Source organism: Amyelois transitella, chromosome 21 (assembly GCF_032362555.1).
Source record: "Amyelois transitella isolate CPQ chromosome 21, ilAmyTran1.1, whole genome shotgun sequence".
Lineage (NCBI taxonomy): Eukaryota > Metazoa > Arthropoda > Insecta > Lepidoptera > Pyralidae > Amyelois > Amyelois transitella.
The window spans coordinates 8,923,343-8,938,675 of NC_083524.1; the positions used below are offsets into that span (position 1 = coordinate 8,923,343).

General features: G+C 35.0%; 1 protein-coding gene across 5 annotated transcripts in view; it reads right to left on the reverse strand.

The window, feature by feature from the left end:
- The window catches only part of LOC106140510 (neurobeachin), a 457,176-nt gene that overhangs the window by 140,700 nt on the left and 301,143 nt on the right, over positions 1-15,333 (reverse strand). The window lies entirely within an intron of this gene.

Sequence of the window (15,333 nt, forward strand, 5' to 3'; positions counted from 1 at the left end):
CAAACCTTAATTTACTTCTTTGGGTAATGTAAGTACAAGAAAAAAGGAAGAAATTTGCAATTCGGCATAGATTTTCTCAAAAAGATTTTTTTTTAAATTTATTCTTTTTACAAACATTGACGTATTCTATATGAGAATTTTTATGCAATATTATTGAAGTTTTCTATTCATCTTCCAGGTTCTGAAGATCATGATGGCCACACGCGATCCTCAGACCACACACGGCGTCAGTAGCTGACCAGCTTACTCTGTGGTTATCGACTACACCGCGCCCATCAGGGTTCCCACCGATTTGTCATATTTTCGTTAGGAGCAAGAATTCACAAATTCTACTAATGTTCGGTTGATTTCTAACCTCTCAGAAGAGGTGCGCGGTGTGTGTCTTTTGTCTACAATCATGAATTGACTAAGTCAGCTTTTTAAACGAAGTGTCTCCCGTCTGGTGTTTTCACAACCTTTGCAGGGGAACCTATTCTATTTGCATTTTGGCAAAAGCTACACTAGCTAGCTGAATGGGCCTATTATTTCAGTTGCCTTTTACGACATTCTTAGGAAAGAAATGAAATGGTTCTATTCTAATGTGCCGGCACACCCACAAGGCACAGAAATTCTTGATTAAATCAGTCTATTAATTTATTTAACTGGCGTGCAAATACGATTTTAGAATTTAGTGGCACATGACCAAATATTGATTGGGATTTTTTTTTAATTCAGATACTTCTTCTTAACATTTATGAAACGCCATAATGAAATTGCACGTAACGGAGGCACACCTAGCTACGGTACTGAATATTCCCAACATGATATACAGCGTTCTGACGCGATCTCTTGATTATAGTGATTATGTTCGTCTTCGAACAAGATCAGGATTTACTGGTGTTGTGAAGTTGAAAGTGTGCGACCAGTGGGGAAGAAGGAACAATCCCAGGGCAAGTTTTCAACATTCTTACATCCATCACATTTTAGACCCTAATGGGGTATAAAAACTATAAAAAAGCCATATTTAGCTGGATGGCTTTGATTTGCTACATAGATATTTATGTCACGTCTTTTTTCCTCATGGGGTAGAATGGGCCAATGTTCACAAGAAAAGGCCACATGCAGCTTTGATAGAAGTGAAATATTAAAATTAGACGTAGTTAAATATTCGCTGCTACCGGGGCGTGATCTGGTATGGTATTCGAGCTCCCATACTTAACCAACCACTATTTGCGGACTTCGACTAAATCTCGACAGTTGTCACCCCATAGGGATCTTTGGTCTTTCAGTAGACTCTTTAAATAAATAATAAAGAAAAATAAAGTCCAATAACAACACGTGTGACTGGACTGAGGTTTTTAAGTATTTATGTAACACGCTATCGGTACTTTAAACACATTTTCAGAGAAATCGGTATACAACTGTCTTTTGATAGGTTTGTTAGCCTTTCCCTTTTATACAAACAGAGGAAGATACATACAAATCAGTTGAATCGGACAGAAGGAGCACTTAGCGTCGCAGTGAACAATTAATTTTATTTGCAATAGCGGCTGTTAGTGTCCACGCAAAATAAATGCATTGTCACGACAGAGAGCATGCGTTATGGTTTGGGCAGATTATGGAAACTAGGAGACATAAAGATAGAGAAAGATAGAGAGAGTGAGACGTGGAGATAGTATTTCAAGCGACTAAAAGTTAACATCGAAACATTATTGGTTCATAATAGATACCTTAGTCTAAAATATTTAACAAAAATCTTGTAACTATTACATGTGTGTAGGTACATTATTGTATTGTATTTCCTGTGTCTGTATTTTATGACACACACGATTTTATTGATAACTGAATAATCATGATGTTTATTTTTAACCGAACAAATATTTATTATTTAGGTAACGATAAAAAATTCCATCAAAAAAAATCATTTTGTTACTTTCCTTGTTCACTCATTTAAAAATGTTTTACATATTTCACGTGCATAGTCTTTACATAATTTTAGTTATTTAATTAGTATAACTATTGCAGTAGCACTACTTTTCTGTAAAACCAAAAATACAAAATCTACCCTTATATCTATCTCTCTAATTACTTATTAAAAATTGTACAGAAATAATAATTGTTAATATTAAATTCGAAAAGTTATTCAATATCTCCTGTATCCTGACCGGTGATTGCGAGTTAGTGACTACATTCAGAGCACTTACAATGGAGTACTCTTTAATCGAGTAAAACGGTTAAATTTATTTGTTTGCATACGAGGATTTGGTTTGGAGACATTAACGTGAGATTTAATGGCATTTGTTTTGTTAAAATCGAGTATTTTGTCTTCTAATTCCCGTCTGTTTAAAATCGTTCTCTCTCTTTTTGTCTTTTTCGTCCATAGACTAAGATCTATGTATTTAATTATCAAATAGTGTTTCTAGTTTTTGTGGATGGTTTTCCGCGTATTTACAGTATAAAAAATAATATAGTTAATAACCTTTTTATAATTTTCACATGTTGAAAACAGATCGCCATGGACTTTTTTTTATAATCTCATAAAATTATTGATTTAAGTAAAAGTTTGCAAACAAATGTGACTTACCTTTAGCTGGAACTTACAAGTTGTACAGGAACATGACATAAAACACTTACCTGAAAAGAAATAAAAATAATTAATAAATAAACTATAGGGCTAAGATAAATATAGCATAAATACTTAACATTCTGTATAAATATTAATCCAAGGTGGAGAAACACTTTATTTATTGAACATGAAAACCAAACAACGGGTTAAACTCAACAAAAAAGCAAAGACACGTGTGTTGACCATCAATTAAAATCTAATTAACAATTTATCCGTCAAGAGCAATTTCCATCTGACTAGGATAGCATAACGACACAACAATTTCACACTAACTACTATAAAGATACGATCGAATATAGATCGTCAATGGTCGCCATAACCAGGAGACGATGAAGTCAAGAGAGTTTCAAACTAATTTCAATATAGTTAAGGTGAGATTTTGATGAGTGGTTTAAGGTTATAGAGATGAGTGGCTATGGGTACAAATTGTGGTAGACACTGGTTGTTCTTAGCTTATTGTTTTTTAATAGCCGGCCCGCCCCGCGGGGCAAGACCCATCCATCATATACCTTAGCATCTCTTAACTTCAGGCTTGTACAAATAAAAACGAGCGAGCGAATTCCCCGCGGCGAAGAGTCGAATTCCTTAGGTTTTCTACGTATAAATTAATATTTTTTTTTGGGTGAAATATATCTAATGAATAAAGAGACCCGGAAAGACTCTAGATACTTTCTATTCGATCATGAGCTAAGTGTCTTCAATTACCGTCCTTGCACATCGTCCAATCTAATATCATCATGATAATGTAATTTTTTATAACATTGTGAAAAGAAAAATGTGATTTGATTTCAGTTAACGTGAATCTTCTGTCATTTCATCCCTTAATCACATAAGGAACCTAGATTTGAAAATTTCTATCCCGTACATTTATTATTACAAACAGCGGATCGGGCTGTGCGTTGATTAATCATTGTCCTTCCTCACATATTTAGATAAAAAATATTGAGAGTCTCTATTGCCAATGACCTCGCGTGTCACATTTGCCCGAAGCCACCTGTGGTCCGTCCGCCAACCTGCCGTTATCTGATTGCCAACATATGCTGCTCCCTTGATCGGCCGTATCGATAGGTTGGGTTTATTGACAAGCTATAGCTAATAAATAAGGGAATGCTTAGATGCTGATGATGATAGCTTCCATGTTGGTCTGGCAACTAAAAAACAACCTGGTTTATATTCATTTATACTCATCAAGTGTTTTAACGTGACAGACATCTATATCTAGTATACACTATATCATAAACAGTTAATGTTTGATTGTTTTTACGAAAGTACTGAACCGATCATGAAAACTCTTTCATAGTTCAAAGTACATTATCTGCGGGTGTTATATACTGTCTGTAGCACGGGCGAAGCCATCGCGGGCCACTAGTGAGTAATAAAATGCTTATTTGCCCATAAGAGATCTCATATTTTCTAAAATAATAAGCCGTAAATTAAAAAAAAAGTTCAATTCATTGCTGTCATTTTACCATACTAGGAAAACATAGATTGTCAGTCGTCACGTCACATAATTCCGATACACCTTGTGTTAAAAAAAACAATAATACTTCCAATGAAACACGAGGCTCATTAGGGGACGAAAATTTACATGTTTTTAAATAAGGCAGTAAATTATTAGCGACGAGCGAATAAAATTTCAATGTACTTATAGCTGGTAGTTGGGACTTTCGATAAGGGCAGATAAATAGGGCAGTGTTGGCGAACTATCGATGATAAATTATAACACCAATATAACTTTCATTTTAAAACGGCACAATCGATAGACGTGCAAGCAATACCATCGATATTGTTGATATCGATTCCAATTTTGCGATAGTATTTTCTCTATTCTATTTACCAAAATTCCTGCGAATATTTGACTATCGAGCTCGGACTCGGAGTGTTGCCAACCCCAAAGTAACCGGGAACTACTTTAAAAAAAATGTTTGAATTCTCAAACTTAAAACTGTGAAGTTATCAAAAGCGATGTTGATCTACTACACAGTATCGACTCAACATCGACAACACTAAAAGGGAGTGATAATTCGGTATCGCCTCAATAAAATGTGCCGGGCGACATGTCATATGTATGGGACAGGATGGTCGTTTATTTTAATCTAATTAGCGACGGTGTACCGAAAATTTAGGTGTTTTCATTGAATTTATTTTAAGGATAACGACAGGGTCAAATAACATTTTTGTTTAAGGATGATTTATTTGATCATAAGCGGTGTGGTCCGCGGCACCAAAAGAAAAAAAAGGACCACTCCATCTCTTTCACATGGATGTCGTTAAAGGTTACTAAGGGATAGGCTCATATACATACTTGGGGATTCCGTTTTTAGGCGATGGGCCCATTTTATTGTCACTATTTTAATATCAGTTCTATCATTGAGCCGAGCTGTGCGTGGCCTTTTAGTCATATGATGAATGTGGGCTCTGTCTACCCGGCAGGGCATATAGACGTGATTGTATTGCCGTGTGATTCCCGGCACCAATACAAAAAAGAATAGGACCACTCTATCTCTTTCCCATGGATGTCGTAAAAGGCGACTAAGGGATAGGCTTACAAACTTGGGATTCTTTTTAGGCGATGGGCTAGCAACCTATCACTATTTGAATCTCAATTCTATCATTAAGCCAAATAGCTGAATATGGCCATTCAGACCTTTTCAAGACTGTTGGCTCTGTCTAGTCCACAAGGGATATAGACGTGACCATATGTATGTATGTTATGATTAATTTGAAGAGGAACAGAGATTCACAGTTTCTTTACAAAACTCTTCATATAATTTTACGGATATTTTCTCCATAGGCCAAGGCATGATGAGAAAAGAACTTATTCTGATTGACCTGGGTTTTGGATGTTTATCTTTATACGTAGTTATTATAAATCATAGTATCGTTGAGTTAGTATCTTGTAACACAAGTCTCGAATTTGCTTCGTGGCTAACTCAATCTGTGTAATTTGTCCCGTATATATTTATTTATCTGTAATCTCTCATTCTTTATTCCAGTAATCTTAAAACCTTATATTCTTCATAGACAAAATTGCTCAAGCTTTTGTGAAAAGCAGAATTTCAATTGAAACTCGCATTAGCCGTAGCAAGAAAATAAATCAAAATGGCCACAACAGTTGTTTACCCGAGAATATGCGCTGGAGTAAGTACATATGTCGAGTAACAACATCGCGAGGTTTTACGAGGGTGGCGCGGGCGCAGTAAAGTGGCGCCTGAGGTTTATTGCGCGGGCGCCAGCTGTTCTCAAACTTTAACAGATATAGAAATAATACATACATATATTGAGCGTTAGAGAAAGATATATTAGCGAGAGCAGGAAAACAGTCAGTAATAAAAAAAAGGATCGACCTTTCGGCATTTTACCTCGTTTGTATAAAAATACAAAACAGGTCGGCGTATCATCATTTACTTTTTTAAAGTGCTACAGTACAAAGTATATAAGTATAAATATAGCCTAGATATCCTATTAAAAATCCAGATAACTTATGGAGGATAATTGCTATGAAGTGATAATTTATTTTTGAAAACTGGAACTCTGTAACTCTAATTCTAAGTGGAATTCGGTATCTACTAACCAACATAAAAATATCAAATAAGCTTGAGAAGCGCTGGTCTAGTGCGTCTATGGTTTTATTGACGAGCAAGAGTTACGACCAATTACCGAATATCAATTAGCACGTGATATATTGGATGGCCCGTAAATTAAATTTCAATTTGCGATGGCCAAAGTGTGGGCGTGTGGTATTCGTATAAAATTCCCGAGAATTTCTCGAGGGTCATGATATCCTGGTCAAATGGTGCGTCATCTATATTTATTTTTTATATATTTTATGATGACGAAAGGCGAAGAACTTGGGAGTAAATAAATAACCCCAACCATAGAGTAACAAACATATCCAACCATAGAGTTGCTTTACAACTGAATAAAACAACTACAACACATTATTGTTGTCTTTAAAATATTTCTATCTCTTGAAAAATCGTTTCAACGATGATAAAAAATTCCAAGATTCACTACACCAAAGCACGCATCACACACTTGGTAGCAATGTGAATGTTTTATTTGTACATCAAAATGATGCACGCTCGTATGATTGACGCTGCGAGCCGCCCGCGCACCGTTTTACATATAAATTACCAATTACATGGGCGCACAGAGCGCTGCGAGTGGCAGAAGTGACACGCGATGATTATGAAAAGTAGTTTGCTATCAGCTAAGTATTGTAATAAAAAATTATCGCGGTGGCAATATTGTACAACCGAGTGTATAATTTGGAATCAGACGTGATAAAGAGTAAAAAGAAAAGTATTGAAAATAAATATATATAAGCAGTGGACACTAACTTTTTTCATATACCTATTCAACTTTTCTAAGATTATGAAGAGGACTCCGGGCTCTGAAGTTTCACCGCTAAGGATATAAACGGTCGGAGAACAAACTCGGATTATGATGATGTACATAAAAGGCATTTCGCAAAAAAAAAAATCTAAAATTAAATTTAAATAACGCGTAATTTGTATTCAGAATTCTTCCTAGATTTTTTTATAAGTCCTATAATGAGTCATGTCTGTTTCTTCTTAGGTAAATATTATCGGTACGGTAGCCACTTTTAATAATGAGTAATGAGATAGAAAGAATGCAGGATAACGACTGACGGCGTAATAGATGGGTGAAATATATCCACGGAGCTTCTAACCGCCTGGTACTCCCGGGCATTAAATGGACAGCCCTCATTAAATCTATGATTGATTTTAAAGCAAAACCAATACGGTAGTCGCTACTGGCATTTCGGTTATTAAGAGCTTTGATTACACACGAAATTAAAATTTCAAAAGCGCCGACTTCCCGTTATTTATTCGATTTGGAATTGCCGATTTTAGTTCATTATTAGCTTAGATAAATCATGTTAAGAAAAGGACATTGAACTGATCCAACGAGTGAGGCATTCTCATAAAACCAGTGCAAATCTTTCACTCAAGTACCAAGCAATCATCCACTGACAAAGGTATGCTTAGAGGGACAGGCAGTTGGCCACCCGCCGCGCACCCCGAGGCGAGCACGCGCTTGCAAAACCTGTGTATTCTGTAAAAGGTTCTATCAGGTTGAACAACGGTATCTTCACGGTTATAAAACCCTAGTACTTCTTGATTAAGACATAACGGTTCTAAATCAATATTCACCTCAACATCGCAAACAAAATTCCCAAAAGCGTAGTTAATTCACATAAAAAAGTTCCCATTCTCAAAATGATTTCTTAGAAATTTTGATAATCAATTCGTGCGTATTGCTTTCTTATCACGTACAAGATGATTTTATTTTGATATTGCACGCTTGGAGTTTATTGTCCATTGTGTTTTGGACTACGTGCTTGAATGTCCGCGCCGAAAAATAATTCACTTGTCACTCAAAGTGTGCAGTAAAAGGTATGTAATTAGTCTATTACCATTTCTGTAACGTCGTTTACTTTGAAATAATTAATATTTCATAAGCTTGCGGTGTAAAATTTATAATTTAAAAAGTTACTTTACTAACAAAAGCCATATGTCTGATGGGTAATAGAATGGAAATTTATTTTGTAACTAAACTTATAAAGTCGATGTTACATATATGCTAATTCCGTTTAATGTTGAATACATACATAAAATCATCACACATCTTTCACCGGAAAGGTAGACAGAGACTACTTCCACTTGCCACGATTCCTGCACACTTCTTTCTCTTCTTCCATATTCATAACTTTCTTTCTGATGGGGTGGTCCTATTATTTTTTATATTGGTGCCGAGAACCACACGACACTATCTAAGTATTCCCTTTTCTATTCCTGTCCCTATTCTGCTTAATCGTTTAATGTTACTGCTTAAATTATTTTATGTAATACATACTTACACAGAAAAATTTAAAAAAAATATAAAAAAAAAAATTATCATATCTATGGCACAAACTGTTTGTTTATCGTGTGGCGTGAAAGGATCGCATAAAACACATGATAGTTTCTCGGAATGCGCGAAGTTGGTTGCGTGCGATCACTTTGCGGTAATTTTACTTCTCCTTTATATCAACCCTAAAATGTCAAGGTTACTCAATGAGAACGCACACATGTGTTGATAAGATACAAAACCACCCACATGTATCACGTCTTAATAACGGTGTAGACAGAGCCAATAGTCACAAGAATCGAAAGATCACGTTCAGCTAAATGTTGAAATTGAGATACTCACACTCAACTAGAGTAAAAAAAATATTAGCAAAAAATACGACAAATTCGAAAACTGTACCCGAGAGACCAACCAAGACGTTCTACTGTTTCCTGATCAAAACCACATGAAGGTTAACTAAATATAGTTTTTTTTTCTTATGGTATCAATTAGGAAACGGTTGTGCAGTTCCGCCCCCGGGTTAAGGCAATTAGGGCTTCTATGGCGCCCCCGGGAGCGCGCCGGATGCCAAGATCTCTTGCTCAGCTATGCATTCCTGGTAATTACGTTTGATAAATATGCATGGCCTATGACTTTACCGACTAATTTCGAGCTATATTATGAGTTTGTTTATTTTTGTCCGTGGTATTTACCCGTCGTGGCTTCACACAGTGATATGTGTCTATAGTATGAAAGTGAAAACTGATTTGTAAAAAATTCAAAGCTTAGTAACAGACAAGAATCAAGGCGGAGGGCGCCTAAATACTTAGTTTCATAAGCATGTTGATAGTAATTATAGCATATAATAACTACGAAAACAATTTCGCAAAAATAAATTGTTGCACTTTATAAAAAACTTTTATTTCGTTAATTCATAAAATTCAGTGGCAGTACAGATCACGTCCTACTGTCAAAAAAAGATCGCTGATAAATATTTGGCAAATAAGGCACCTGTCATACGTTCCCACAAAATAGTGATGTGCTATCGACACTATCGACGCGACGGGCGGTCCCTATCGTTGCATCTGGCGCCTTAATTCCTGCGCACACAATGCATTTTTATCACAGACAGAACAAGACAAATCATAAAAAAAGACATATTTTAATGTAGATATCATTTCTGTCGATTCCTCTAACTAATGGCTTAGGATAGTTATTTTGTTCTTAGCTGATTGAAGAGTTAATCAGGGAAATCTACCTATAAATAATAGTTTTTTTTTAAGTTTATATACTACTTAACAGCTTCTTTTACTACATACAACTTTTCCGCAGTGTCCGTGCAAAGAAGGGGCAGATCAAAAACCATTTGCAAGTTTGCTGAGTTTCTGGATTCAATTAGAGAAGAGGTCACAACTCCTTAAAGTAATATTTAAAATAAAATAAAAAAGGAATGATTGACATAAATAAGTGATCCATGGCCTTGCATCCATTACTGATAAGAAAAACAAATAGATATGATTAAGCGCCCATTTGTTACTATTTTTTAATGTTAATAAAATTGAACAAGATGATTATCGAACAAAACTGAAACACGTTCTACATGTGTAATATTAATCCCAATCAAAGTTAATACAAACAATATGTATGTTAATATTCTATCGGACATCATAATAATGTATAATACATGTATAATACGCGACATCAATTGACATTTCATTTGCAATATTATACGGATTCTACGGCCGCGGGCTGGAACATTAAGAACATTGGAACTAGACACTTTTGTACGCAAATAGTTTGTAATTCCGTCGCCATACAAATCGTGCTTATAATTTGTAGGGTTCCGTGACAAAAAAAAAAGAACGCTGTACGCTTTTATTATATTTTTCATACAATCGAAGTTTCGCTATAATTTTTAATTTTATATAATTAGTTTTCGGTACAATTTTGAAACGCTGGAAAAGTTTTCAATGAAAACAAGCAAAACTCATGTTCTTTACTGTGTAAATTTCTAAATGTTACCTAATACATTAGTAATTGCTAAGAAAATTAGCGTATGAAGTTAAGGCGATACATCATAGATTTTGGGTCATTTTCACTTGGTTTTTTCTCATAAAATATAACTTGTATCGTTTCAATATTTTAGGATATGAAAGTTAATATATTCAATTATATTTGTGGAAGATGAAAACACGATTGGAACAAAAATCCTCGATCAAAAAAATTCAGGAACACAAGTCTAGATTTCGATTATTTATCTCAAACTATAAGGATTTAAAATTTGAATTTTGTACCAAATTGAAGATCATTAAAAAATAATAACTTCTGGAAGATGAAATTTCGATTGGATGTTTTGTTTAGACGTAATTAAACTAAATAGATGAAAACAGGAATTAAAATTGTTGCGACAATAGTACTGGACAGTAGAGTGTTGACACTTTATCTCTGTCTCATTCCTACACGACCGGGTGGGATAAAGCGCTATCCTTTGTAAGCGTGCCTCACTCCGCGGATCACATTCTCGGACGTAGGACCTGTGCCAGTCGCTCCGAGCGTCGTTGAAAAATATTCTGCGAAGTATTTAATTTCCCACATTCATTTTGTTTGAATTTATTTCTGTACATAATTGTCAGCTCAGCTTATTGAATTGTGTCGTTGATCTCTGAATCTTACGCGTCGCTTTTCCGCCGGCCGGGGTGATATTACGTAGGTATTTAGGATCGTGGATTTTGATACTTTTTTTTTTTTTGGTACTTTCTGAAATATACCTATTATAGATAGTTTAGGTTAGTTTTTAATACAGTTTTTTTGTTTCGTTTAGTGTAAATAGGTGTATAATTTTACGTCATGATAGCATGTTAAATGTTAGCATGTTAAAAAAAACCTTGAAAGAGCTTCCCATATGGGACAATTAAGATGGTGGGTACTAATTACACTTACTAATAGATAGACATATAGATGCCTACTGAGATTTTCTCCGCAAACACTGAAGGTGAAAAATATTTCATTTGATACCGGCTTGTGGCGGGGCGGCAGTAGGTAGATAGATAGATAAAACAACAACAAACAACAGCTCCGCCGCCGTCGGTTATACTGTCACTAGTTGTTGCCCTGGTCTTTGCCTACGGAAACAGTACTTTTTACTGGATGATTGTTCTGTCTTTTTCTATAGGTACTTACTCCTAGGTAACTGTATTATTCAGGGTACCTCCTCAGCTGCAAGACGTCGCAGGGTTTACTTTTCTTCGCTTTCTTCATTTGGCACGATCACAATCATTATCTCATTATTTGATTGTTATTAATTTTTAGGAAAAATAAATTGTCTCCGATATCGTCGTTGACAATGTCCGGACAGAGAAGTGCGGATGGTGTGGAGTCGACAGTTGATATTATGGACTTAGATAGTCATGGCATTATTCCGACGCCGACATCAACGACAACCCAAAATAGAAAACCATATATAGAAAACCATAGGTTCCGTAGCCATTTGGCTACGGAACCCTAAAAATATATGATATACATTACTATGTAAATTACCTTTGATTGAACGAAATCGAATAAGTAATTACGAGTAGTTTTTTTAAAACCATTACAAACTTATTCATTTTATACAAAATTTTTGCATACATCCGCAACTATATCATTGCTTATAATGTAATTTAATATATGTATGTTTTTTGGTAAAATTATTTTATTGTATCAAAAACAATAAAATATTCTGATGCGGACTCCATTGCATTCGCAAACTTTATTCGGGTTACGTGAGGTCACGCGCTAGCGGCTACGGTGCGGCGGCGATCTAGCGGGGTAAGCGTGGTTGGGGGTGAGCCCCGCGCGGGGTGAGCCTCTCGCCCGCATCGAGGTACATGTAATCTGAATGTAGCGCCTTAAAAGCACATTTTTTACACTTCACAACAATGTAGTAAACTTTTAAAATTCATTTTAATATGGCATCATTGTGACATCTTTTTTTTTACAAAATGTAGGTATCCTAATTAATTTAAGAAAATAGTATTTATTCAGTCAATCCCGGGGCTAGCACGCCACACGCGACACCGTTTTAATCGCGCGATAAACTATCGCTGTCCTGTTTTAAGTCACAATAAAAAGCGTAACCTTTAACAAAAAACACAAGAACCTACTTACCAATTTATTTTTAATGTGCAACCTAACATAATTAACTACTAGACATGTAGACTTACGAGTTAAACTAAACACTGGAAAATGTAATCAATTATTGATTAAAATACTTAATTATAAATTATGCGGCTATAAATTTAGTTTCGTCCGAGACGCCACGGCGTACGGCCCGCGTCGTCCGGATTCCAACACCACGCATTCTGGTATGTTCCCTATATATCTATGTTTTTAACCCTTTTGGGTAAATCTTATTATTTAATTTTACTTACACATCAGAGGTTGAGTTAGGCTTTACACTTTTCACGATCCTTGCATACTTCTTTCGCTTCGTCCACATTCGTCAGTCTCTTCATGCAAGGTCGTCTGTTCAGTGTACTCCTGACCTGACTCTTGCCAATAAGTATTGTCATAACATGAAACTTACATCAAAAGAAAATGGTCTCATAAGAAATTTTAATAGGAGAATTGTTAATTGAGTGAACTAGAATAAGTAAGTTGCGAAAAATTAGAAAATTCAAAATATTCTTTAATTTTTAATATTTAAACATACCCCTTCCAATGTTACTCTTATTTGTAGTAAACCTACTAAACAATATTTAGGCTAAGATCAAGATCTAAACAACCAGTGACAAGGGAACCGCACGTTCATCTCGCTTGCACACATCATAACGAAACGATAATTAAAACGGTTTATTAGCATAAACAAATAAAATACCCCATTACGATTTCAATTTACAATCTTCGGAATCGGCTGAATTAGTCGCAGTAAATAATACGACGGACACGTCTTAACAGTGTGTGGTCCAAGTTAGAAGCGACTCAACAAATTGAAGAGAAAACAAGAATAAAAACAGATTTGTACAAATATAGAAGAACTTTAAGTATCACAGATATTTTTCGTACTGTAATTGCTTAACAATTGTCTAAATGCGGTAACATTGATGACAACTTTTGGAGATTTGCAAGCGAAGTAGAATTAGTAACTTGATATAAATAATAGAAAGAAGTGTAGGAGGAGATCTTGTCATTATGACTACATAAAATGAAAATAGACTGGTGGAAATGAAAAAAAAAAAGACTGGTCTAATAACTTGAAGAGCAGTTTATAAATATTATAACATAATTATGTTACTCAACTAAGATACTTGGAATAACTACTAAGATACTTGGAGAACTACTAAGATATCTGGGAGTAATAAAGCATTTGATAGATAAGAGACTTCACGAAATAACATCACCGCTTTTAAAGAACAGCTGGCACGCGCGATTTTCTATGATTCCAATGCATTTTCTTTCGTATACACAGCGACACCAGTGATGTTCTCCGCTTAAGCGTATCACATAAAGTATTATCGACAAAATATGTCTATGTTTTATATTCGGGACGGTCTTCATATCAATAAGTGCATGTATAAACACTATTGTGATGAACTTGTACTGTAGGTACTGTTGCGATATTACAGCGCAAAATTTTATGAATTTTTAATCACTTTATTACTTTAAAACTTTTCGTTGATGACATAAATTTTAGTACTTAATTAACAACGGCTTCATTAACTCTTTTATTGAATTCCATATTTTTTATTAATACGAGGCAGTCGCTATGAGAATAACATGTGACAGTGTCAATGGGAAGGCGACCTTAATACAAGGGATAATTAATTCGATGAGTGATTTTAATACCGCGCATAATGATTTTCGAAAACTTTTCATGTCTACAAATAAAGTACTACAATTAAGTTTGCATATTCTACAACATCAACTCCGCTAGTAACTAGCGTTACACAATTAATATATAGAACCGCAAGTAGGGAAACTGAAAATATAAGTACGTGTGCATTGAATAACATAGGTATACGATATATGCACCGCCCTCTACGAGTATTAACTAAACAAACAAGACATCGGAGCTCATCGGATAAGGATCGTGCTGGGCAGACTGCTGCGCTGTGACGGATATATCGATGTCGACTAATTTATCGATATTATATTATAAAAATTGTCTAGACAACACTCGACAAGTCATTTGGATTTATTTGTAGATTCGATAAATATGGATACTTGCGATATAAATCGTTATCATTTCGGAAATTTTCTTAATTCGATATAGACCAAAAAGGTAAGATTGGTAGGTAGTTCTACGAAGCAGAGAGTGAGAAATTGCCAACTGTAACTATATAATTACTTAATATATTTATATATTATTATACGAGGTAGATGTGAATTTCAAAATTTTTATTTAAACTAAAAAAATGATCTTCTGATTAAACCTCCATTGTCGCAATAAAAAAATACAAAAATATGTGGCTTTCTTATAAGTAGTATGTACATTCTTTAAATGATTAAATGAGCTGCTATTTCAAATTATATTCTGGTTGAGCCTTAAGTTTTTTTAACATTTGTTTTATATCATTATATTTTATCGATTTGGAATATCCACATCACTAGGTGGCGCCTCGTGGGCCGATGCGCCGCGGGGCCTCATTGTTCGGGCGGCTAAGTGCCTCATATTCGGTTACCCGCCTGTATCACACACCTATACGTTACATCGATACTTCGCCACGACGCTATCGGAACATCACTAGTAATTCCCAAACACAGGCCAAATTCAACCTTAGTGCTTTTACCGTAAAGTACAATTAGCTTGAGAGTTTTAGGTGCTGATACGACAAAAAATATGTTAAAGAAAAATGATATAATTTTCGTTTTATAACTTGGATTCGGACACACAG